Genomic DNA, 23591 nt, shown 5'->3' with positions numbered 1-23591 from the left:
TGAACTTTTACTTGTGACGTGTTGAGATTTTCCTATGACTTTTTCTAGTTGGAACCTTTGCTTTGAGTATCTTTGAATATCAGCCAGAATAACACCAGCCACTTTTTAGGGTGCAGATCTTAGCATTTCTGTCCCCCATTAATTAATATGCTTGGAGCAGGTCCAGAACTGTTTTCAAAGCCGAGTCCTGGCCTCTGTGTCTTTGGGATGGATTGATCATCTCTTTAGGTGAGAGACTTGATTTGGTTCCCTGATTTCACAGATACATTGTCAACCCTGCCAGCCACATGGTTGATCTGCCAGGCATAAGAACACATTGTGGTCAAAGAGATTCACTCCATGCCATTGCCAGAGATTATAATCTTGAACTATCAGCTGCCTGGCTTTTTATCAGGCCTGCTTGGAAATGGTGATTCTGAAAGACTATGAAGTCTGTCTGTCCCTCTGGAACAGTGTCCTCTTTTGAGGACTTTCCCAACTTGCTAATGCGGGACACTCCTCTGACCTGGGGCCCCTTCTAGATAGCTCACAGGAAAGGGTCCTCTGGGTTCAATAACTTCTTTGCATTCCTTTTATACCATGACTTCTGTTGCAGTGTTCACAGCTCCAAGCTATGAGACCCGTGTGCTTGTCTTTTTCTTAGAAAGTAATGGGTTGTAGTTCTGTGGTGAGTCCTGGGAGGGTGGGGACTTCCTATTTGTCCCTGAGTCTTAAATGCCAGGCCTCGTGCTTAACACACAGTAAGTTCCAGGTATTGAATGACTTTCTTCCAGTCCTAAGTGTCAATAACATTTGGAGGTTTTTTACTTTGTTTTCTCTGCTTCTTTCCCTGGAGAATGAAAATACATGTTCAAGGCACATCCTAGGCCTGAGCATTTTCCCCTTTCTGCTTTGGTTTTTGAGAAGGTCTAAAACTATTAAACAGCTGAGCCCTAATAATTTTAGGATGTCTGGACCACACACCTACTGCCTTTACTTCTATTCAGTTTATATTTTCTGCGATCCTGATTTCTGTCAATCTAATTTTTAAATTTTATTGAAAGGTAAGCTCCCTCACGTTCTTTGCTGAAAACCTTCATCTCCTGGAACAGATATACGGAAGGTTAGGGAGCAAAACATAAGTAATGATACCACGTCAGCACGTTCTAAGACCAAAGAGATCTAGACTTAAAATAGACACATCCATACACACGAAGATGTATTGCCACCTTATCTTTCTCAATTAAAACACGCCAAGGGGGCGCCTGGGTGGCTCAGTTGGTTAAGCGTCTGCCTTCGGCTCAGGTCATGATCCCAGGGTCCTGGGATCGAGCCCCGCATTGGGCTCCCTGCTCAGCAGAGAGTCTGCTTCTCCCTCTCCCACTCCCCCTGCTTGTGTTCCCTCTCTCGCTGTGTCTCGCTTTGTCAAATAAATAAATAAAATCTTTGAAAAAAAAAATGACATGCCAGGAAATAGTCTTCTCCTTGAGGAAAGCGGTATACAGAATCCTTACTCTCACTGCCATTCAGTGACAACCCATGGCTTATGTACTGAGTGTTTCACTTTCTTCTTTTCTTGTTTCATTTCAGCACCTAGTAAGAGCTTAGGCTGACTTCCCAAGTTGCTATTTTGATAGAGTAGAAACAGCTTCACACAGAGAGTTAAGCAAGACGTGCACCTGGTGCAGCTTGACACCCTGGGAGGGTCGGGGCCATGTTAAGGTTCATGGAGGAGCAGGACGTATGGGAGCATTGAGTGTTGGGGTCTGTCACATCTGTTTCTGGCCTGTGCACTGGTGGGGGAGGCTGCATTTCTGGTCTTCCGGAAAGCTCCTTCAGCACGCTTTGCCGAATTGTGTTTTGCTGGCTGGCTTATAAGGGTGACCTATAGGCTGACCGCCATCAAAAGTCATTCATTCCCTTATATGTTTGCAAATTTTTCAATATGATAGATGGTAATTAGCCTACAGAAGCCCATTGACCCCCCCCCCAAGATAGAGCTGTATCATGAAAGTTAGGGTTTAGGGGGAGAGGTACGATTTGTCCCCCAAGAAGGAAAGGCTGTGGCTCATGCGCACCCTTGACCCCACGCCTTCCAAAAGCCCTGGTCCCCTCCTTTCCGAGGACTCCTGACCCCACCTGCATGGCTGGGTGGGCATGGCCTGGCCAAGCAAGTTGGGGGTGGGACATCTGCACGTGTGCCCCAAGGGTTGTTTTTTTTACTGTTTTAACTTATTTGATAGCAGTTCACCAATATTATACATTTCACAATACTTCTAAAGGAACGTTTATTTTTAAACCAAAAGACAGCTAATCAGTGAAGGGCAGGATGGTGCAGTGGTGAGTGCACTGAATTTGGACACCTGGACTGAAAGTCTTGCCTCTGCCACAGAGCAAGTCCCTATACCACTTAGGTGGGATGATATCCCCAGGTCCCTGGTAGCTGTAAGCCTCTGTAGTTAAAAAATTTAAGAATGTTCTTCTTTTTTTATGAGAAATGACAACTACAAAAGGATGCAAATGTGTAAAACCTATCCCTGAGTACTGAGACTCTTCTCTTACCATTTTGTTAAATAGTGTTAAATTCGTTCCTAGGAACTGTTAGAGATGTTGCGTATTTCTTGCTAACCAGACTACATGGAGATTGGCATGCCCCAGAATGGTTCCTTGGGTGTCCTTGACATGGCATTCAGAACCCTCACCCTGGAGACTGGCAGTGCTCTGTGTCCTGTGGGCAGGTATAGATCAGCCACGAGATGGTAAGGAAAGGCTCCTCCTTGGTGTATTACATAATGCACCAGGGAGTCATCCGTTTTATTTATGAGGAAGTCAGTGCTTCCAGTAGATTTTGGCTTTGCTTGGTTCCAGACTCAAATCCTTCATGTAATGTAGGGAGGGAACAGTAGAGACTTGGAGAAAGATATTAGGATTTAAATGAAGGGCAAAACAGGCCAAGGTCAGTAAGCGGACATCTCTAAGATAAACAGCTCTGAATTTGTGGGAAGCGATTCAGAAAAATCTGATCAAAACAACTCCGTTAATATTTACGTAGTGAAGAATTAAATTCATTACCCCAGGGTGGAATGTGGACAGCAGAAGGTATAAGACCACCTGGAATTGAGAAAGGGGGACCCTGAGGAATACGGTTTTATTGCTGTCACCAAGAGAATCCAGGTGACAGAGTTCTGTCATTGAAACTAATTTTCTCATTGACTAATCCACTTCCTTTAGATACACTTTAGATACTCAGGCAAACAGTGATGATTCATTAGGCCATTCTAGCTGAATGAATGCATTGCTGTGCAACCACACAAATTCCTTATTTCTGATTCACTCCTTCGATATTTATGGAAGAGTGCTGTGTACTAGGCCATGAGAAAGAACAAGACAACAAAGGCCTGGACCCTAACCTCAAGGAGTTCAAAGGCTGGTGAGGGACAGCAGTTAAATATACGGATGCTTGAAAAGCCGAGAGCTCTTTCCTTCTGAGAGACCAAGCACGTTAACGTGCTCCAAAGCCCATGGGAGCAGGTGATACTGAGGGCTGGCAGGGCTAGGGAGGGCAGCAGGCAGGACACGGGGTTGCCTGATTGTGAAGGATGAGAACAAGTTAGCCAGGTGATATGGGACAGGAATATAAAGCATCAAGGCATTAGAAAGCATGGCTAAAATTCTGTGTGATAGTGATCGTGTGTGCAAGCAACAAGATTCTGAGTGAGTGTCAGCAATGACGGTGGGCAGGAAGGCAGCATCCAGGGCCAGGGGATTTTAAACAGAGCAATATCATGATTGTGTTCACATTTTAGAAAGATTCCCTCAGACAGCGGTCTGGACGGTGGAGTGGAGAGAAGAGAGATTAGAAGCATGAAAACCTAGTTAGGAGGTGGTAGTAGGGGGATACACCGGTCTAGACGGAGGCCTAGGGAGATGAGAGGAGGAGGCAGGTGTGAGAGATACGACAGGGGTCAAATAAACTGGGCTGTATGAACAGGAGAGGGGAGGAGAGAATTCAAGATGGACTCACATTTCTGACTTGTTCCTCCAGTAGGTCTGTTTGTCCTTTATTCAGATAAGCAATAAAAGAGGAACATACAGCTTTGGGGGGAAGATAACAGAACCCAAGACTACCCCCAGGTTCAGTGAGTCACCAGAGTCACAGACTGCATATAGTCACACTCGGGGCTATGACTCTTAGAACAAAATCAGCAGAGGGAAAAGGCACGTGCGGTGAAGTCCCCAGGAGGCCAGGCTCAAACTTCCAAGAGCCCTCTTCCAGGGAAGTCACACTGGACATGTTTAATCCCTCTGGCATCGAATTGTGACAACACATATGAAAGGTGGTCTGCCAGGGAAGCTCATTAGAGACTCAGCACCAAGGACTTTTCTGGGGGGGGCTGATTGCGTAGGCCCCCTCTGCCTGGCACATACCAATTCCAGACTGCAAAAAACAAAGCATCCTCAGTATAAACTATGCTGCTAGGGGCGCCTGGGTGGCTCAGTCATTAAGCGTCTGCCTTCAGCTCCAGGTCATGATCCCAGGGTCCTGGGATCAAGCCCCGCATTGGGCTCCCTGCTCGGCGGGAAGCCTGCTTCCCACTCCCCCTGCTTCTCCCTCTCCCACTCCCCCTGCTTGTGTTCCCTCTCTCGCTGTATCTCTCTCTGTGTCAAATAAATAAATAAAATCTTTAAAAATAAATAAATAAATAGAATAACCTTTAAAAAATAAAATAAACCATGTTGCTAGCCCCCATTGGGAGTTAGAGAATGGAAAGAACCCTCCCAGAATCCAAGTTGTAGACACCAGCCTTGCAAGCAGGTCCAAGGATAGCATTCTCGGGCCTGTTATGTTAACTCTTTTCTGCACAATAATGAATTCCGCCTCGAACATGTTGAGTGACGCATCTGTCATTAGTTCAAGTGAAGATATTCACTGGACAGCTGGGTATTGGATCTAGGGTTCGATGAAGAAATCTGTGCTATAAATTCTGGAGTCGTTAGCACCTCAAAATAGTTATTAAAACCAAAGTCAGACAGTGAGAAAGCGCAACGTTGTGTTTCTCCAGATCCTCATGCTAGAGGTCATCTGGTCCAACTATCCCAATACATAAAAGAGAAAATGGAGGCCCCGCAACGTGCCCCTGGTTGCACGTTCTTCTGTTCCACATCTGTTGCTGTCCCATCATGCCACACTGTCTCTCAAAATGGCAAAGTCATGCATTGTCCGTAAGTGAATAAAATGGCATAGAATGGCATTTATATTACAAAACGGGCCCTTTGTAAGTTTGCTTAATGCAACTTATTTCACCAAAAGCCTGATTCTTAGAACCTGAAAAGTCAAGTTGATCACATCAAGGCCTCCACCTGGATGGAATTTCTAAGCAGCTGCTAAGCCAGTCACTGATGTTCAGTCAACCTGGGGTATCAAAGGGCAATAAGTGACTAAGACCTGTTTCTTCTCTTTACTCTCGTGTCTATTCATATTTTTATGTTTCCAGGCACTTTGTTAGCTACCACGAATAAAAAAATAAATCTGACAAAGTCTTTGCCATCACATTACTTATATTCTAGGGCCAGGAGCAAGATTTTAAAAATGCATTTTGTATATTTAGTGTATTTTGGGGGCAAGAGGGAGAAGGGTGACCCCTTGGATATGGGAAATGAAAGTAAGTCAAACTCAAAACAAGTTAATTATTTGCTTGAAGCTCTGATAGAGGATAAGGTGGAACTTAAAGACTGTAAAATGAGGTTGCTGCATATTTATTCAGTTTTGGATTTCATTCTTGGGTGGCCTTAAGCTTAGATAGAGCAGACAAGAAAGCAGTAAGATTGCTGTTCTATGAGACATCATTTAGCTCAGCACATGTAATTTGGCTTTGGTTCTAGGAGGTAATCTTGGTGCCTAAACACTTAACCTTCTCTGATGGCCACTCTGGCCTTTTTGTGGCTAGACTGGATGCATTTACCTGTGTGTGCTACTTTCTGTGTGGTTATTAACAGGCAGTTTTGCATTATTCTCAGTTGTCTCAGGGGATATGGTAAAACATATACAAAGTCAAACTCAATGGTAGAATGTAGATTCTAAACCAAGTTTCAGTCATTTGTATCATCTGAGTGTATATACTGAAAAAGAATCAAAATACCTCCCTCTCGAATCTTTATTCCTATCTCAGCTTCATTTACTGTCTCATTTGTCATCAAAACAGTCTTTGCTCTTTCAGCTTTCCAACATGATTAATTGACATTGTGCAGCATAGCATAGGAAAAGGGGTGAATATTTTGCAAGATGGGTAATCCAGTTAAACGCCCATCTCTCTCTTCTTTTCTGTTTTACCAATGAATATGTCTCGTATAGATGTAAGAGCAATTTGCTTATTTCCCTGTTCAGAATTTTGTGCTTTTAGCATAGCATGTTTCCTTTCCATGAAGCAAGCCAAAAGTAATATTGACAAATTCATGAAGTCTTCCATTTGATACTGCTGCAAACTTATGCAAATGTGTTTAGACATTTAAGCAAACAGAATAATTAAACACCCAAAGTCAAGGATGGGAAGGGAGAAAGTAACGGCAGTTGTCATATTACATTACCTGGCCTCACGTTGGAAATTAATGTAGGGTTTGAAAGCATACCTTTAAAACCAAAGATCTGAATTGTGTTCCAGTTTTTGGGTTTGTTTTGTTTTGTTTTTTTCCAAGGGGGCAATAATTTGAATAGAGTAAAGTGTAATATTATAGTTGCTGCAAGGAGTTGTGAGCATTTGGGGGAGTTTAAAAGATAATCAGTGTATCTTTGTCATGAATCTTTCCACTGGGACCCGGCCACTCCTGGATGAACTCACAGATTGAGAGTTTCTCAAAATATATAATCAAATTGTTTGTCTTAAAAGTATACTATCTTAAAGTCCTGGAAAATCAGAGAATGAAAATAAGGTAAATATTTGGCAAAAATAGTCAGTTTGAGGAGTTGTCTCTTAAAAAACACTGATTTCACTTAGAGTTCACTTGCAAAGAAATTCACTTTGTTTTCGTAAATCTAAAATTTGTCTCTTTATGCCATTTCTTACATTCCTGAAACATTCCCTTAAAGTGTTAAATTGTTTTTTAATTTGTCAGAAATAGGGGTTTGATTTTTTTTTTTTGCCATTTTAATGAAGATTGGTTTAATACCATTCTTCAAAAAATATATATATATGTATAAAATATTAAACCAAATCATAGCTTATAACTTTTCAAGATTAGCAAACATGTTAATATTCTTAAACGACCTCCTGCACATTTATTTACAGTTTTGCGCCTATGGTGTGATTTAATTTTGGAGTATCTGAAATTCCACTCCAGGCTAACAGCAAGGACAGGTTAGCGAAAGGAAGAGCTTCTAAGGCAGGCAAGTGAGCATGCAAGCCTTCCTTCCCTTGTCTGTGGGAAGGAGGGCCTGCAGGGGGACTCGGCTGCCACAGCCCCACCCCCACCCCCCAACCCCCAACCCCCACCCCCGCCCCTGGCGGCTTCTGGCTGGGCTCCTGCCTCCCTCCAGCACCTCCCTTCCCCAGAGGCCGAGGGCCCTGGGCAGGGGCCTGTGGTGGAATCATTCCTAGCCAGGGAGGCCTGATGCTCACTGTCAGAACGCTGTTCTAGTTGCAAATAAGAGAAACTCAACTCAAACTTAGACACAAAGAAGAAAGGCGTTAACCCAGAAAACAAACAAGTTCTAGGGTCATGTGGCTGTAGCCACAGCTGAGGTCAGGGTTCTGTCTTTTGCTCTCCCATTCTCAGCCTGGCCTCCCTCGGAGCAATGCCCTTCCTGTCACCGAATGACCTACTTCACACTTAAAACTCACTTATCTCGGAGGAAGAGGAACCCTCTCTGTCCTGTCATCTGCTGCATCGCAGGATTCAGGAATCCCCCGACAGGCCCTGTTTGCTTCATGTCCCAGTGCTGACCCCATCACTGCAGGCAAGGCAGGCCCACCCACACCACAGGGAGTGGCCTCTGGTTACAAGAAAACCGCGATAATCGTGCTGGGCAGGCAAGACCCCAAAGGCTGTGCCTGGTCTGTGGAGCAAATAAATCAAGCATCTCCCATAAGGCAGAAACTACGATCTGTTTAGTTACGGGCAGAGGGGTAGCATACATGAACTACAAAGCATTATCACTTTAAAAGCATTAACACTCAGTTTACAGTGGTCCTTCTCATGACACATTTCCATGCTCAACGGATTCTGCCCACAGGAACTTAATTTCTACTTTGAAAAGAAGTCCCCATACTCATAAAGGTTGGATAGCATTCGGTGTTTTTTAAACATAATGATTTGGCTTAAAAAGAACCACTGGAAAAGGGGGTCGATCCTTTGTCTATGGCTGGCCCTTCCAGAAAGTCAGCGACCAGACTGCGTCCTTGTTGGGATGATTAAGGCCCCTCCCCACGCCAGCCCCCTAAGAAGGGTCCTCTCAAACTTAAGGTTTCTCATCTTATTCCCCCAAAATTCCTACCGTTGCCCATCTCATTCCTTTCATGCTCAGCGTGAAAGCGGCGTATGCAGGTCTTTGTTGTACATATGTTAAAACCATATCCATTTCGTTATTATAAAATCAACTTCTGTTAGTTTCACCACTGAACAATATCGCAAATTATCTCATCCCTCTTTTAAATCACAATTTTTATTAGCTTCATAAGGAATAGATAACAGCTTCTTGCCTGCGAACCCTGGAAATAAGATTGCATGTGAACTGTAAGTAAGGTAGATGACTGTATGTAAGCACGTTATCTCTGTGCACTTGGGGAGTGAAATCTCTCAAACCCCATGACCCAGGCCCACCACGTGGTCAGTTCTCCAGGAACTGGAACGGAAGTAGCAGCCTGGCAGCTTGGCATCACCATTAATTCCTTCCTTTCTGCCGATGTCCCGCGGACACGGTGTCCCACGTATTGCATGGGGCTGCAGTGCCTGTAAACCCCGGGCGGTTACTTTTGATTGCACGTTCGTAGTTTTTAGCAAGGCACCAAGGGACATCCAAGATGACTTGAAAGTAGCATTTGAATAACAAGTTGACTCTCAGGCATGGCTACATGAAAGAGATGATAATGCTAAACAGATAACACAATTCTGATTCACTCCATTGGCAGCAGAGGAGACTTCTGGGTAAACAAACCGAAATAGCAGCTAGAATACAGATCTGATAGCAGCCCTGTGTTTTGATTAAATCAAAAGATGACAAAGGGGAGTTTATGCTGCCCTCCTGTCTGCAGCCACGGAGGCATGGCTGCCTGACCGCACCGTAATAAAAAGCCACATTGTGATTTTGCGGGCCACCAGTGCCTTTTGCCTAGTGACCCATTGAAAGGAACTTGAGCCAAGATCTTATCAGTGATGAAGATGGAGACACCTCAGGATTTTCCAGTATCATTTTTCACTTTTTATTCTTGGACGCGGTTAATAACACTACCGGGGCTTTCAAATCCTGAGGCATTTCCTCATGGCTCCAAGTAGCCGCCGCGGGTCAGCTTCTTCTTGAACTGAGGATTCAGTTACAACATCCATATGCTTCCCAGCCCACTCTCTGACCTTTCTTCTCTTTCAGGACTTTTGCAGGCTTTTAATGTTTCCATTCACAAATCCCAGGAGACTCTCTCGATACTCTGAGTATCCAGCCCAAATTATTTTTTTCCAAAGTTAAATAGAAATTTCTTAAGCTTCTTAGGAATCGCATAAATTTTTGAACCTAGAAATCATTTACTTACAACATAAGACAAACTTGACAGAATATAAAAGCTAAAAATTCAAGAACTTTCTTACGTGGGCCAGAAAGGAACCATTTTCACCACACCTAGCATTGTCAACAGTGATACATTCATGGGACCGACCGTCAGTATTCTTAAGAATGGCGTCAGTACTTGTCCACAGCCTTATTTCTTTTGAACTCAGCTCATTTCTTTGAAGCAGTGGTCATGGTATCCAGCTTTGATTCCTTTCGTGTGGACTTCTGCCAGTGTGCCTGATTTCATTAAATTTTTGGAAGGGACTAAAACTATGGTATCGTTTTATTGCAGTCCGTACATCAATCATAATTTGGGACGGTCTTGGTGAAAGATGAGGAATTCAGCCTGGGATGCTGGGAAAGGCGGGTCCAGGGGCAGGGGGTTGGGGGGATGGGGTACCTTGAGTACTGACTTCATGTTTTAAGTTCAGCCACCTCTACCCTATGATATTTTAGCTGTGGCTTCATTCCAAAATGACTGCAGTCATAAGGCCCAAACCCAGGTACACGGAGATCACAATGTTTTTAATTAGGTATTTTTTTTTTTTTTTTTAATGGGGTGCCCCTAGCCCTCCCGGTTATGTAGCCAAGAGGAGTAAGGGATGGTCAGAAACAAGCCAGGTGCTCTCTTGCTGGCTTGATAGGCCACAGGACTTTTGGATGTTGGCCATTCGTGGCAAAGGCTAAATACAAAATCCATCCAGTAGAGTCTAGCTTACTCTGTGCTTTTTCCCTTTACCGCTCCTCACCCTCGATCAAATTCGCCACTGTATTATCCTCCTATTGCAGTCCCTCACCCGGGATTTATAACTTGGGTTTTTCATTTAGGAAAGTGCCCCTTTCCACTGTTAGCTAAACCACTCCGCCGTAGCAGCTTCCCTTCTTCCAGCAGGCCTCGGTGTTTCTGGAGTAAGCATCGTGTCCTTGGTTCTGCTTAACTGCCTATCCAGGGATCACTTCCCTCCTAAGGTCCCTCTGGTGACCCTCCTGTCTCAGAGCCAATCCAGGCCTTTGGGCCCACTTGCCAGACAGTCCTACATGACAAAGGGCCAGGTCTAAAAGGACAGTAACAAATGCTAGATCACTCCAACTGCCATCTCAGAATTCTGAGATCATAGATCCCTCAACAATTCCCACTGATAATCTGAACACGCCATAGAACCCTTGTTTTCTATTTCAGTGCAGAGTAGAACACTAACCTCTCCCACATTGAGTAAGCGCTCTCTTATATTGATATAGGACCTGGTTCCATTGACTCTTAGCAAGAGTTAAGTGTCATTCTTTCAGCCTTCGGATAACACAGAGACAGATAGACTTCCCACCTCTGGCCCAGGTGGAACAGAATGTTATAGCCTTAGGTGCAAGAAGAGGTCACATCTCCAAGAAGTGAGGAGATTAAAATTAAAGAAAATCAGGTTCCAAGTAAAACTTTTATCTACAATCTACAAATCAGGTCTTATGAAGTAGATTCTAAATTTTAAAAAATGCTATAAATTAATACTACCACTTATAATTAAGCATCTTTTAACTTGAGAATTATTCCACCCCACCAATCCCCTAAAACACTGAGAATATACCAGGTTAATGCCCCTTTTGAAAAATGTGTTCATTGTTCAACCAGTAATCTAGATTCTAAGACTGTCACCAGCCTGTCTTATTCAGTTGACATCTGCACTTCACTAGTTACAAAATGTTTTTGATGTCTTTAAGGAAAGTTGTAGAATACCCACATTCTTCTCAAGTTCTCTTTTAGAATGGAAGTCAACAAACATTGTCCGTAAAGGGCCAGATGGTAAATACTTTAGGCTTTTCAGACTGTACAGTCTCTGTCCCGATTCATCTCCACTACCCTAGTGCCAAAGCCATAGACAATATATAAACAAATGAGTGTTGCTATATTCCAATAAAACTTTATTTACAAAAATAGGAGGCCAGCTAGATTTGGCATGTGGGCCATTGTTTTTCAACCTGTGATTTATAAGAAGGGAGGTCCATGCAATTTTATGTTTGGGTAATAAATACGTCATACTGTCTTGGGACCCCCTAACCTCTTTTCCATGGGGAACTATTTTTACTTTCCCAGTGTCCCCAAGTACTGGCGGGAATGAAATGAAAAGGGCCTGAGGCAGAGAGCCAGTCCTCATCCTTTCCCCTATGGAAATCCCCACTGACTGCAGGGAGGGAAGCAGCTGGTTGGGAAGCCCCCCACTAGTCCCAGTTCATTTAGGAAAATTGGAGCCCTGCTCCAGTCACTTCTGAAACATAACAGCATGTGAAACAAATCTAGGAGATGTTTGTGCTTGAAATTATATTTTCACATAAGCACCAGATTGACTTTTGGCTTCCAGAAAATTACATTACAATAGGTGTCATGGTTGGGGGGAGAGAATGAGGAAGAAGGAAAAGTGAGATTTTAGTGAAAATGAAACTAGGCTGGGAGACAGATGGTGCTGATACAACTGTTTGCTGATGGAAAGTGCATCTACATTGATAATTTGTGTTCTATATATACATACACATATATGTAACATAACATATATGTGTATGTATATGAAATATCCAGGCTTTATTGGCTTGGTTTCTGTGGGAAAATAGCTAATGGGCTGATGGTATCACTGTACTTCAACATGCTAGTGAATTACTCAGAGACTTGTCAGATGCCTGAGCCACAGATTTATTTGAGAATGTGCCATCATGAGAAGCTTTCATTCACCAAGGTCACTGAGAGGCCAGCTGACAGAGGCACACTGAACTTCAGATGGTTCTTGCGTCTTGTGTCGGTAGCAAAGCAAGGAAGTAAGGAGCTGACTTGCCAAAAAAAGAAAAGTTCGGAGAAAACCAGTTTGTTCTGATTGAGAAAAGCAGATAACTAAAGAATCCTCTTCTTTTAATATTGGTTTTCAATTTGTAAACTTAAACGTAAAAGTATGTTGCTTTATTCCTAATCATTTCTACAGTTTGCTTTTTAAAAAGTACACATTTTAATCTGAATCACAAGTATAGAATTTCTCATGTTCCCTTTTAAAGACTGCAAGCTTTTTACTCACACACACACAGAGAATTCCTGTATTTATTTTACATGTTAATAAATGAATGGAATTTTGGCTCTGGGTTTAAGAAAGTGATTTAATTTTTAGTCCTTTGTATTGTGCCATTGGACCTTAATTTTGTGAATATAATTTTATTCTTGGACTACATATCTTAGAGTCCAATTCTGTTATTATATGTAAAAATACCATGTTTCCAATAACCTTACCTAGTAGGTAGAGTGAGTGGCATAATAGTAACCTTTAAAACCTCCATCAGCCTATAAAATTCATACTCAACATTTATAACATAATAATATCTCCCCCAATGGCATATAACAGTCTTAAAAGTAAATTGCATTCTAGTGAAGATAGAAAAAGAGGGACCAGATTTACCCTTCCATTTGAAACAACTAAAAAACTAGGCGACGTATTCGAGAAAATATCACACAAGACTTCAGACATCAGGCAGCAAAGGATATTGATCCCTGAGAGATGGGAAACAAACAAGATGAGTCCAACAAGTGGCCTCCACTGTTGTCTAGAGAAGAGAGACTCCATGCTGCTGTGTAGCAAGAGGAAACCCAGAAGGCTTCAGCATGTCTCACGGAGTTGAAGGGTCCAAAGCATCTGGAGTTTGCAGGGCAGATGGCAGAGACACAGAGAGAGAGCGAGAGCTCTGAAGGCCTGCTGAGGGTCGTCCTTGAGTTTTCAAGTGAACAGTTCCTGTGTGTAGAGAAAGCCAAGAAAGAATCACCCAAAAGAATGAGAGGTTACCAGTGCATGGCTCCCACAGAGAGCCAGGAAGAGGTGCCTGCTTCCGGTGCTTTAACCTCATAATCAGGGGACCCTGGTTAGAATACTAAGGATCTTGCCTCAGTAGGGAAAAAGATAATCCTAGACTAGATACAGTTCCGGCCCCACCCAACAACACTGTAAAACAAAATTCCAGAAGATAAACTTGTTTCTAAGTAACTAAATGTGTCCCAGAACTAAATATAAAAATACAAAAATATCCTGGATCCAACGAGATCAAATATCTGACAACCAGTCCAAAATTACCAGGCATGCAAACAAGTAGGAAAATACAACCTATGATGAGAAAAGTCTATCAAAATTAACCTGTAAATGACACAGATGATAGAATTAGTAGACAGGGACGTTAGAACAGTTATTATGATGGTAGTCCATATATATGTTCAAGAAACCAGAGGAAAGACTTAACATGTTAAATGGAGCCAGAAGACATAAAAATGACAAATCAGACTTCTAGAGATAAAAACTATAGTGTTTGAGGTGAAAAAAATATTCTAATTAATAACAGATTAGATATTGCAGAAGAAAAGATTAGTCAACTTGAAGACATAACAGTAGAAACTACCTAAAATGAGACAAAAAAGGCTAAAAAAAGTGAAAAGAGCATCAGTGAACTTTGGGACAATTTCAGGTGATGAAAAATACATATGATTAGAGTCCCACAGGAGAAAAAGAAGAGGAGTGAAAATATTTTAAGAAATAATGGCCAAGGGGCGCCTGGGTGGCTTAGTCGTTAAGCGTCTGCCTTCGGCTCAGGTCATGATCCCAGGGTCCTGGGATCGAGCCCCGCATCAGGCTTGCTGCTCTGCGGGAATAAAAAGGTAATGTCAAAGGATGTAGTGTATAGCATGATGATTATAATTAATACTGTATTGCACATTTGAACATTGAGAAGAGAGTAGGTCTTAAAAGTTCTCATCACAAGAAAAAATGTTTTGTAACTATTCATGGTGACAGATGTTAACTAGACTCTGTGGTTATCATTTCTCAATATATACAAATATCAAACCATTATGATGTACACCTGAAACTAATATAAAGTTATAGGGCAATTATACCTCAATAAAAAATATTTTTAATATAAAAAATTGCTTAGGGCCAATGATAAAGAGAAAATCATAAAAATAAGCAAAGGATAAAAGACACATTATGTACAGAGGAAAAAAAGATAAATTGGCAGCTGGTTTCTCGTCAGAAAAAATGCAGACCAGAAGACAGTGGGGTGACATCTTTAAAGCACTGAAAGAAAATTCTCAACCTAGGTTTCCTTACCCAGTTAAAATGTCTTTCAAATACTATGGTGAAATAAGGACCTTTATTAGATAAGCAAAAGCTGAAAGAATTGATCACCAGCCAACCTGAAGTATAAGAGATATTGAAAGAAGTCCTTCAGGCAGAATGAAAATTAGACCAGACAGGAACCTGGATTTACTCAAAGGGCTGAAGAGCACCAGAAATAGTAACCACATGGGTAAACATAAAGACTTCTGTTCTTAGTATTTAAGTCTCTTTGAAAGATAAATGACTGTATTAAACAAAAATAATAGAAATGTGGGGTTTATAAAATATATAGAAGCAAAATATATGACCACAATAGCACAAGGTCCCTATATGAAGTAGAGTAATATCACTTGATGGTGCACTGTGAAAAATTAAATGTGTGTAGCATAAACACTAAGGAAACCACTAAAATAATATAGCAAAGAGTTGGAGTTAATAAACCAACCGAAGAAGAAAATGAAATCGTTAAAAATACTCAATCCAAAGAAGGCAGAGAAAGAGGAGACAAGGAACAAAGAGCAGATGGACAAAGAGAAAAAGAATAGCAAGACAGTAGATTTAAACCCAACCATATCGATAGTCACATTAAATATAAATAGTCTAAATGGCAGAGAGTAGTCAGATTGACTACAAAGGCAAGTCTCAAATATATAACAAGAAACCCACGTTAAATGTAAAGACATTAAGTAGTTTAGAAAGAAAAGAGCTGGGAAAATGCTAATAGCAATCAGAAGAAAACTAGAGTGGTATCAAAACAGAACTAGAGCAAAGAACATTTCCAAGGATATTAAGGGTGGTTTCATAATTGTAAAAGGGCCATTTCATTAGCAGGACATAATAATCCTATGTGTTTGTGTCTCTAATAACAAAGCTTCAGCACACACGGAGCAAAACTGTAAGGGAAAATCGACAAAGCCACAAATATAGTCAGAGATTTTAAAACCACTCAGAACAAATAAACAGAAAATTAATAAAGATATAGAGGACCTGGACAATACTACAGTCCAACTTGACCTAGCCGACATTAATAGAACACTCCATCTAACAACAGAATACACATTCTTTTCAAACATACACAGAATATTTGCCAAGATAGATCGTATCCTGGGCCACAAACTAAGTGTCAATAAATTTTAAAGGATTCAAATCATACTAAATAGGTTCTCTAACTACAATGGAATTAACTTAGAAATCAACACTGGAAAAAAAAAATCGACACTGAAAGACATCTGGAAAAACCCCAAATATTTGGAAACTAAATAAGCCACAGAGGGGAGAGAACATTTGCAAGTCATCTATCTGATAAGGACTTGTAGCCAGAATATAGAAAGAAGTCTCAAAACCCTATAATGAGAAATCAAACAACTCCTTTAAAAAAATGAATAAAAGATTTGGATGGATACTGCTACCCAGGCAAATATATGGGTAATAAGCACAGGAAAATTAGGGAAATGCACATGAAAGCCCCAGGGAGATACTAGTACATGGCTATCAGAATGTCTAGAATTAAAGAGACTGACTATATAGGGGAAGGAAGGGAAAACTGAATGGGAAGAAATCAGAGAGGGAGATAAACCGTAAGAGACTCTTAACTCTAGGAAACAAACTGAGGGTTCCTGTAGGGGAGGTGGGTTGGGGGGTGGGCACGAAGGAGGACACATGATGTGATGAGCACTGGGTGTTATATGCAACTGATGAATCACTGACCTCTCCATCTGAAACTAATGACGTACTATATGTTGGCTAATAGAATTTAAATTAAAAAAATTTAAAAAGACTGACCATACCAAATATGGGTGAGGATGTGGAGCAACTGGAACTCTCCTAAGCTGCTAGAAGGAATTCATGACAGCACTACCCTTTAGAAAATAAGTCGATAGTTTATTAAAGTAAAAAAAAAAAAATAAAAAAAAAAGTTAAATGTACCTACCGTATGACCAAAAAAAAATTCTTCCTAATTATTTACTCAAAAGAAATGAAACCTATAAAGACACATATAAAGATCTGTATATAAATGCTTATAGCAGCCTGTTTTGCAAATAGCATACCGTAAACTTTACCCTTGAACATGTGCAGCTTATTGTATGCCAAGTTACTAAATAATGCAGTTTTTTTTTAATTTTTTTAAGGATTTTTATTTATTTATTGAGAGAGAGAGAGAATGATAGAGAGAGAGCATAAGAGGGAGGAGGGTCAGAGGGAGAAGCAGACTCCCCGCTGAGCAGGGAGCCCGATGCGGGACTCGATCCCAGGACTCCAGGATCATGACCTGAGCCGAAGGCAGTCGCTCAACCAACTGAGCCACCCAGGCGCCCTAAATAATGCAGTTTTTAAAATAAAGTTGCGGTGGGTCGCCTGGGTGGCTCAGTCAGTTAAGCATCCAACTCTTGATTCCGGCTCAGGTCATGATCTCTGGGTCATGGGATCGAGCCCTTCGTAGGGCTCCATGCTGAGCATGGAGGCTGCTTGAGATTCTCTGTCTCCCTCTCCCTCTGCCCCTCACTATCCGCCCCCCCACGCACACGTGCACACACACTCTCTCTCTCTAATAAATAATAATAAAATAAAAGTTGCAGTAAGTAGAAAAACAAGAGAAAAGGTGTTTAAAAGAGGAAGATACATGTGTTGATTTTCTATTTTCTATGCTGTGTAACAAATTCCCACAAATTTACCAACTGAAAATAATACACATTTGTTATGTCACGGTTGTGGATCAGGAGTCCAGGTACAGATTAGCCAAGTTTTCTCCTTCAGGCTGCAGTAATGGCTTCAGCTGGGCCCGTGGTCTCATCTGAGCGTGGTGCTCCTCTCACAGCGTTGGCAGATTGGAGCTCCTTGCAGTTGTAGGACTGAAGGCCCAGCTTTTCGATGGCCATCAGCTGGAGGCTACATGTGGTTTTTGTGGTCTTCTCAGCCCGTTCATAACGTGGTACTCACTGAAAGCCAGCAGGCGGGACAGGCGAAGCGCTATCCCGTCACCTCCACCATATTCTGTTGGTTGAGGGCGAGCGACAGGTCTCAGCATGAAGAAGCATTTCCTAGAAGTCACCTGAGGGTGTATCTACCACAAGGTGGGTTCCGCAAATGGAAACAGACAATAGAAAGGACTAGCAGGGAATCCCCAGGATCGTGGCAAAGAGAGACCCCCACACACACACACGGTGGTTTCGTTGGGCTGCAGGAAAGGCCACAGAGGGCACTGGCAGGCTGCAGGGGGGGCTCATGTCATGCTTGGCCACAGGACGCGGGCCTGGAGTGCCGTCCCAGGGTTCTGGTGCGTGAGTGATGGGCACGCCGCAAGCTGAGCTCATGACCACGCAAGACCGTTTCTAACTCTAGGAGAGGCGGGAGCTGCACCAGAATGGCAGCGTGTTCAGAATACGTGTGGTGGCCTCACTCCGGGTCGTATTTATAGCCCGGTAAATCCTGACCACACCGGAGGTAATGATAGGTGTGTCTTTGAGAGAGGGAAAGAGGAGGGGAGGGGAGCGCGAGTAGTAGGATGTCAGAACTAAGTCCTCATCTTCGGTCAGAGAAAGCCAACAGATAATAACTGACGTTGCAAAATCCAGAGCAGCGAACAGGAAAAAGCAAAACTGGGAGTGGGGAGAGGCTTCCTCTGTGGAGTGAGAAGGCCGTTGGAGGGCCGGCGGGCAGCGGCAGATGGGGAACTGTCCCCTCGTACGGGACGCCTTGAGGAGCCATGTGGCCTTTGAAGCCATGTACATGATTCACTTTGATAAAAATTAAATTTAAACGAAGAGCATCTGCCATCGTGCTCTGTTAGCCTGTTGCCTTGTTTTGAATGTATTCATTCTCTGTGTGAGAAACAGAAGGGGGAGGGCCGTGAATGGTGAATGATGCAGGTAAGTGGTCCACAGTGTTCTATTTCTTCCAGGGCATTAACCCAGAGGAAGCAGGTCTGGGCAGCTGCTGTGCTCCCAAGTGTTAGAGGCCCCGGGGATCAGGGGTGAAGAGGGAGGGGAGAAATCCAGGAGGGGCGGCTGGCTGCACCCACGCAGTCCTGTAATTATCGTCTGGCCCTGCCATGAGAAAAAAGGTTCTGTTCAGAGAAGCCTTGGCGAGGAGCGGAGTTAGGACTCTTTCAGTCCAGGCATCGGGGAAAGTGACAGAAGAAAAACATGTTCTGTTGACCTGCAGGAAAGGGTGTCGAGGGAAGGAATTACCCACATAAGGACGGTGTGTCCGCTCGCTTGGGCCACCACCACAAAGTACCACGGACCGGGGGGCTGGAGCAGCAGGGGTTATTTCCTCACAGCTCTGGAGGCCAGAAGTCCAAGACCGAGGTGTCTGAAGGGTTGGTTTCTCCTGAGGCCCCTCTCCTTGGCTTCCGGGTAGCCTCGTCCTCACAGAGCCTTCCCTATGTGTGCATGCGTCTGGTGGCTCTTCCTCTTACAGAGATACCAGTCCTATCGGATTGGGGCCCAGCTCTTAGGACCTCATTTACTCAAAGCCCTGGCTCCATCTCGTCCTGTTGGAGCAGAGGACTTCACCACTTGGAGGGGGGGGGTGCATAATTCAGTCCATCATGTGCCTTACGGAGACCCCCCGTCTGAGGTCCTGGGCCCTCCCCAGCATCTGATCTGAACCCCCTTACAAAAAACATTGCAGAACAAAGTAGAACTCTAGTATTTAAAATAGTTAAATTAGGTGGCATGGTAGAGCCTTGGAGGAGGCAGCTCCCACCGCTCTCCTCCTCCAGGCAGGCTCCCTGGACCACCTCTCTGCCTCGGTCCCAAGAGCAGCATAAAGGAGACATTAAAGAAATGGGTACCATTTCCCTCCATCTTGGCGTGTGTTCCTGCTGCAGGAGCTTCTTATCCCTGGGGAGGAGCTCCGCAGGGGTCGGAGGGGCCGGGCTGGGCGAAGACGAAAGGGAAAGAGTAAATGATGGGGCAGCTCTGTCGCTGTAACAAGCACCTTGGGGAGAAAGAGCAGATCAGCTAAGTAAAAGTAGTTTTCATCCCCCACTCCTGCCTTCCTCCTTCCTGTTCTCCCCTTCCCCTGCCTCTTCTCTCCCCTTTAAGTAGGTTACAGAATAATGATTTAATTGCCATTAGGACCTTGGGATGAAATCCATGCCCAGAACATCTCGGTTAATTTTCAGATGACGAGCTTCCCAGAAACCAGAATTTGATTACTTAATATCAAGTTTCCAAACGGTGAAGCATTATTCAGTTGGTTTGTTTTGCCAGCGCTGCTGGGGGTGCTCGCGGCTTGCCATTTGTCCGGCGGCTGGCTGATGACCGAACGTGCCCCTGCCCCCCCCCCACGCAGGGGTCTTCATCTCCTCCCCACTCAGCCCAGGTTAGAGTCACGCCTGCTTTCCGGTCATCATTACGCTTCTAGAGGCTTCTCCTTGGAAAAGATTTGTCCTCAATAAGAGCAGTCCCTGTTTGCTTGAGTACTTTAGGGCTGGACTGTTGTAGGGTTAGTTTCAGATTTGATTATCATAAGTAGGAAGACCAGAAAGCCTGGCTTTTAAAATTGTTTGTAGGGCCAGAAAAGTTAGGGGAGAATCTCACCAGACCACCGAACATTTTTTTCTTAGAAAAGAAATCTATAATTCATCCGAGATCAGAGTTGTTCTCAAATTTCCTTTTCCCGTGTCTACCGTAAGTAACTTACAACACACTCACTTCAAGACACAGGTTGTCCATTCTGTAATAAAATGATAGTAGCATCGATTGTGGGTGAAGCACTAAACTAGGACCCTTTCTTTACCTCGTTTGAGTTTTGAAATAGACCCTGTAATGTAGATATTTTGATACTCAGACTGTATTTCCAGGTAAGGAACCAAGGCTCAGTGAAGTAACTTACTCAAGGACACACAAGTCCTACAGGCGTGGAGCCTGTCCCACCCCAGCTTGGTCCTGAGTGGGTTACTGCCGCCCCACCCCCACACGTCCCCTGAGAGCCTTTGCACTGGTGATTCCTGTCCTCATGGGCCCCAGGGAAGGCCACACAACTGCCTAGAGCCCGTTGCTGCATCTGTGTAAGTGTGGCTTTCATGGATCTTTTTGGTAATGAATAAAAACAAAGGCCTGTAAGTGACAGAGAAACCAACTGGTTGGTCCAAGGTTAGCATTGTTTTAGATTTGTCTATTTTAGATTTTGCCGTCCCTCTAAAATTAGCTACCAGAACAAATTCCAAACATAGTTATGAAATAGTTTCCCTGAAATTTTTAAGTAAAAAATTGATGTGGCTCTTCATTTATTTCAGTGGATTATGGTATTTACATGTTTCAGAGGGGAGTAAATAATCCATGTCTCACAGAGGATCTTTAAAGAGTAGCAAGCCTGTTATTTTTAAGAAAAAAACTCTTGGTGTTGTTGTATGTGTATCATTTTGGAGATTTTTTTTTTTTAACAGTCATAAGGTATTTACTCACTGCTAACTGCTCTGACTAGATTTTTAAGATGTAATTTGGAAAGATAAGACCCCAAGCACAAGCCATGTAACATGTCCTTAAATAAATGTTATCGTTTAGAAGGAATCCAGGCTAAAGTTGTAAAGTAGCTGAGTTTACTTTACAAATCCATGTAAATTTATGTACCTGAAGGCCGTAGCTGAGAAGTCAGTAGCTTGATAAGCGGGTCGATATCCAGCCGTGGGGACACCCTCCTGCCCCTCCGGGGCTCCGGCACACTTCCTGCCACCCAGGGGCAGTGAACTCAATGCCACAACAGCGGGAGCGTAGTGCTCCGTGGGCATGGGTAGGGCCGGCTCTCGGGAGTCACACTGCATTTGAATTCCAGCTCCATCAGGTCTGGGCTGTGTGATTTGAGGCACATGATTATGCGTTTCCACGTCTTGTTTTCCGTATGTGCAAAGTGGGGATAATAGCAGCAGGGTAACACTGGCCTTGGAGGGTTGTAGGAAGTACTGAGATACAGTGCATGTTAAGTGCTGGTATGTATATGGCACTAGAGGTGTTACCATTGGAGTTGCCAGGGCACCAAGGTATTAATTTGAAATTGATAAATAAAAGAAAGAAATCCAGAAAAAAAAAGAAGAAGAAGAAGAAGACATTCTTACTTGCTTGGATGTCTTGGGGTATGAGTCTTTGGCCTAGAGCTGCCCACACAGCAGGAAGCCTGAGGATGAGGCCAACACCCAGAGGACAGCAGAGAGAAACCTGGGGGCTGCAGGACCCAGCCAAGCCAAGCCTTCAGTGTGCCGCCCCTGAGCTTCCAGGCACGGGGACTGGAAGGACGTTGTCTTACTGAGCAAGCCAACGTGAGGGCGTTCCCGATAACCACAGATAAAAGCGGACTAAGGAGTACCATCCCTACAATCAGAACAAATAAAGGAAAAAATTCTGGAGTGGGGGGAGACTTCCAAAGTCTTTCAACTCCAAACTGTTAGTCCTTTATAAAACATGTGAATTTTTTAGCTGATGCTTGAGGCACTGCAAAAAAGTTGCAGAATTTCTTCATTTCCTTTGTGTACATCTGGTCAGTCAGACCCTGCATCACATTTATCTTTGTTTCTCTCTAAAAGGACTCCTGCCATCTCTCCTTTTCCAAAAGGCAGGCCCGTGGACCTCACGCATTGAATGTGTTAGTGACAACCCTTGACTCACACACGCCGGCGAGCATTCCCTTGTTTAGGGGGAGTTTTACCAGTTACCTCTTTCCAATGTTAATCTCCCTGAAAATCAGATTTCAGAATTGTCCACGTGGAATTATCCGATTTCTGTACAAAATGATAGAAGTATACGTTATAGAGACCCGTGGCTTAAATAGGAAGAGAAACTTACCCAGGAGTTGACACAAGAAATTGTTTACAGGGCTTCTGTCTGGGAAGCGTATAAGGACAGGAGGACTCTGCCTTTTACTTCTACTGTTTTTTGCTTTTATGTTTAAAATATTTTTTTAAGTAGATTTTTATAAATGGAAAGAAAAGTTAGTTAGGGACTAGCTTCCTACCACTAAAAGAAAATGATAATCATCCCTCACAGAAGATGAGAAGAATAACTGTGCTTGCTCATTCTTTCATTCAAGGCCATTGACATAAATCAGAATAATCTCAGCTGTGTAATACTGACAGGATATGTGAGCACAATATGGTAATGTTTATAATAATCGAACATGACTTAGTCTTAGAAAGTCATAAGTTAAGAATTTATTACATAAATTCTTGTTATATAAAAATCATAGAATGAAAAAAAAATTTTTTTAACTAAAAAAGTAAGGTGACTTGGTCCAAATAGCCCAGCGGACTGCTTTATTGGTCTGTCCATCTGGAAGCAGGGACCAGGTCCTGGTCACCTTCGTGTCCCCATAGTGAGCCCTCAGCAAAGGTTGCTGAGTTGAATGAAACATCACCGCGTCCCTTCACACAGGAACAGGACCTCATCAGCCACCAGGAAAGATAAGGGCACTCCCAACAGGACACACCCCCATGCTCTCAAGAGTATCCCTAGCCAGTAACCAGAGATCGCCTTTGGAATGTGGTCACAAGCTGTGCAGGTGAATGTTACCTAACTGCCCAGGAAGAAATCCCAGAACATCCCTCTCTGCTAAGTCAGGCAAATGGAAATTCCAGTGGTAGCAGCAATATCTGTTTTTATTAGAATGATTTTTCATATCCTTCTCTTTCAGTCATTGGACATCTATACTTGGCCATTTTTCCTTATACATCATCTTAGAGTAGCTTATTTTGTATTCAGAGAAGAAGGGAAGAAACAAAGAAAAAGCCCCATCCTCAA

General features: G+C 43.1%; 1 protein-coding gene across 1 annotated transcript in view; it reads left to right on the top strand.

Annotated features, from left to right (window-relative positions):
* Positions 1–23591, top strand: part of MTHFD1L (methylenetetrahydrofolate dehydrogenase (NADP+ dependent) 1 like) — a 184590-nt gene that overhangs the window by 150782 nt on the left and 10217 nt on the right. The window lies entirely within an intron of this gene.

The sequence above is a fragment of the Neomonachus schauinslandi genome, chromosome 8, assembly GCF_002201575.2.
Source record: "Neomonachus schauinslandi chromosome 8, ASM220157v2, whole genome shotgun sequence".
Classification (NCBI taxonomy): Eukaryota; Metazoa; Chordata; class Mammalia; order Carnivora; family Phocidae; genus Neomonachus; species Neomonachus schauinslandi.
Note: the sequence above shows the minus strand (reverse complement) of the source record. Positions and strands in the feature narration are given on the sequence as shown.